General features: G+C 42.6%; 1 long non-coding RNA gene across 2 annotated transcripts; it reads left to right on the top strand.

Annotated features, from left to right (window-relative positions):
• The first annotated feature begins 1,531 nt into the window (after positions 1 to 1,531).
• Positions 1,532 to 2,876, top strand: LOC135373061 (uncharacterized). Of its 2 annotated transcripts, XR_010416255.1 has the most exons (4): positions 1,532 to 1,561; positions 2,057 to 2,155; positions 2,315 to 2,401; positions 2,685 to 2,876. It is a non-coding gene; the product is annotated as an uncharacterized LOC135373061 (long non-coding RNA). The 2 variants fall into 2 exon arrangements; XR_010416250.1 differs by lacking the exon at positions 1,532 to 1,561 and having other exon boundaries at positions 1,989 to 2,155.
• The last annotated feature ends 252 nt before the right edge of the window (positions 2,877 to 3,128 follow it).

Genomic DNA, 3,128 nt, shown 5'->3' with positions numbered 1-3,128 from the left:
ATCACCCCAGAATCTGTTTGAACAAGTTTCCGTTGGCGTCGGTCGCGTCGATTGTGTAGCTCCATGAACGAAGCGTTTCGTCTGGTTTTTCAAACTGTGTAAGAACGCGAACATAATTGTATCTGTGTCGTGAGCTGCTGTGTTATGCGTAGAATTTTCTCTTCGCACCCGTGCACCAGCTGAGTTACGAGAAAGGACAAGCGGCCCGTGTATGACAGTTGTGAATTGCCTGAACTCTCAAATCCGAACTAAGGTGGGTGATAGTAACTCGATAGATATGTATGTTTATCTGAACCTCCCTTATGACGTGTCATCGCCTTGCGCCAGGTAGCTAATAGCTTTTTAATAAAAACCTGGTGTATTGTTTTCGTTTCGAAATGACCATTGTAAAGTACTTTGTTCTGAGCAGTTCTAGTCAACAAGACTAGTCCCAACGTACAATAAACAAGTTGTTACCTCCTGCATATGTTCGTGTGTGATATTCACTGATGAAACCGTAGCTGTAGCCCTATGTGGCAGACCCGGTAGGGCTACTTGTTTCCAATTGGAGACCCTACTGAGTCCACCTGGACCATTTGGGGGGACCAATTGATTTCAACTGGTTTCAGTCCAATGGGTGACAAAAACACAACTGGAATACCAATTGATTTGAATGCGAAAATGTCCAATTGGAACAATTCCTGTTTTTCGACTGGGAATCTCATGGACAGATAGAATTTGTTGTAATGCTTGCTTTTACTTAAACTGTATTGTGTTAAGAACTTCGTTTTACCGTACCATGATACACTTTTCTACGCTGTACTGTGTACATTTTGCAATGCCGCACAGTAGTACATTTTGATACTGAGAAGTTTTGACATGCTCTTGTTCAGTAAAGTGTTACACCGCACTGTGATAAACATTACACTGCCATAAATTTAGTCATGTGAAACTGTGATAAAAACACTTGTGTAGTGTGTTGTGATATGTTTTTCTATGCTGCACGTGGTAAACTTTGTAACGCCACAATCTGCAATACATTTTGCGATAAATTATATACCATAGTCGTAAATAAACAAGATTATATACCTTACTAGAACACTTGAGATGTTGCTGGTTAGTATAGTGCATTGCCTCTGTAGAAGCTGCTATCATGGTGATGAAAACAAGTACAACATTAACACAATGCAGGGATTTAAACAACATCCTGGGAACATCCTGCGGTGACATCTCTGCAACATTTCTGCAATGTGGAAAAATGTGGACAAATCAAGTCTCCTGGATGTACATGTGACATCTACAAGCTCTCTGAAATAATCCCTGGGGTATCCAAATATCTTGTGGTGACATCTGTGGGACGTTCCTCAAATGTGGAAAACCGTGGAACAAATTAAGTCTCCTGGACGTACATGTGACGTCTACAGGCTCTCTGCGAAAATCCCTGGGATATCCAAACATCCAGGTTGGGATATTACCCGGACGTCACTTGTACATCTATGGTTTACTGGGACAGTACAATGAGTGCCAGCGGCCGGGTGTTATAGGATTACAACTGGACTACAACTGTGGATACCGCTTTATCGTGAGTACTATGCTTAAGTGCTTTTCCCTTGTGCACCATTTAGAAATATTACTTCTACTAGAACCTCATCTCTTTGTTCCGCGTCAGGTTCGTGGCACCTGTAAGTGCAGGCCGTTTTACGAGTAATATGTACGAGTGGCTAGTTAACGTTACCAGCAACTTGTTTCATTCTCGTGTTTTTGTCTTTGTATTCCTTAGTTCATGCTCGTGTTTTAGTCTTTGTATTTCTTCGTTCATGCTCGTGTTTTAGATCCTTCACACCACGGGTGTTCTCGAACTAGCGTAGAGAGCTTCGCCGGATTTCGGGGGCAATGAGTAGTACTCATTGCCCCCGAAAGCCGTCGAATCTCTTAGTTGATATGTCCAACTACTCCACAACAGAAATGTTGAGAGATTTGCGTGCTTTTGGGGGCCGCGACTGCTCAAATTAACTGCACACTCTAATTACATGTTGCAATTGAATGCATATTTACTTGTGCCTTTTCAACTTTCCAGAAACCTTAAGCTGCTTGGGCTCAAAGGAAAATGTCGATCCATCGTGTGCTATTAAGAACATCTCACATACTTTGTTGAATGATTCAAGATGACCACAAGGTAGTCGAGCAAGGGACCATCAGCCATGAAATATTATCTATTCTATGTAACTCTGTAGTTCCTCTAATGCTTTTGTTTAATTACATTATAGTTACGCTACATGTACATTAGAATATGTGCAATGTTTGATTACAAATAAAATGTAATTTTGCATTGCAGTTCTTTGGATCTGTCGTTGCTGGGAACAGCGATCCTGCGAAGTGGCACTGGTTGCCTACCAGCTAGCCTCTGTCCGAGCAGGCCACTGTAAGTCAAACCACTTCAATTGGTCCCAGTTCAACAATTATGTTTGCAACCAGCTCCAGGCGAGACTGCGACCGGTTAGAAACCAGTTCAGATTGGGACTGGCCAGAAACCAGTTGTCCTAAGTGGTACCAGTTGAGCTGGAAGCGGTTGCACTGGTCCCTGTTCGATAACACAGTTCAACTAGTACCAGTGAAAAAAATTTTTGCCTGGGGTACTCCCAGAAAACACGTACTTTCGCCTTATTGTACGTGGAAAGGGAAATGATCCTGTGTACTATTTCCAGTCACCGTTACTTGAAGCTGCTGCCGGCTAAAAGAAGCTGAGCAAGCTCCGTGCGCATATGCCCACTGATGTAACCTGGAGGTAAATTATCTCGCTGATGTGTTAGATTTACTTCTTTGCATACTTCAGTGCTCCAAGATACTGAATGCTAAACCGCTCTGCTGTAAATTTTGTATTCTAGGTGAAAAGATCTAAGAACATGCGTATATGACATATCATGTGCTTCATATGCGTATGACTTGTCAATGTGGTGTTACTTGAACTATGTCATGATTGTTGAACATGTTTAACGTGTTCTTGACCCTGCATAATTTGTTTGGTTCCAATCTGTTCCAGCAGAGAGGGTCACTTCTGGGCACACCATCCTTCCTGGCCAAGTCCTGTGGAAAGGCATCCAAAACACCCTTGGCCTTGGATCACTTTCTGGAAGAAGATCCAGGATGGG

The sequence above is a fragment of the Ornithodoros turicata genome, chromosome 1 (assembly GCF_037126465.1).
Source record: "Ornithodoros turicata isolate Travis chromosome 1, ASM3712646v1, whole genome shotgun sequence".
NCBI lineage: Eukaryota > Metazoa > Arthropoda > Arachnida > Ixodida > Argasidae > Ornithodoros > Ornithodoros turicata.
The sequence above is the reverse complement of the archived record's forward strand: the minus strand, read 5'-3'. Positions and strand labels throughout refer to the sequence as shown.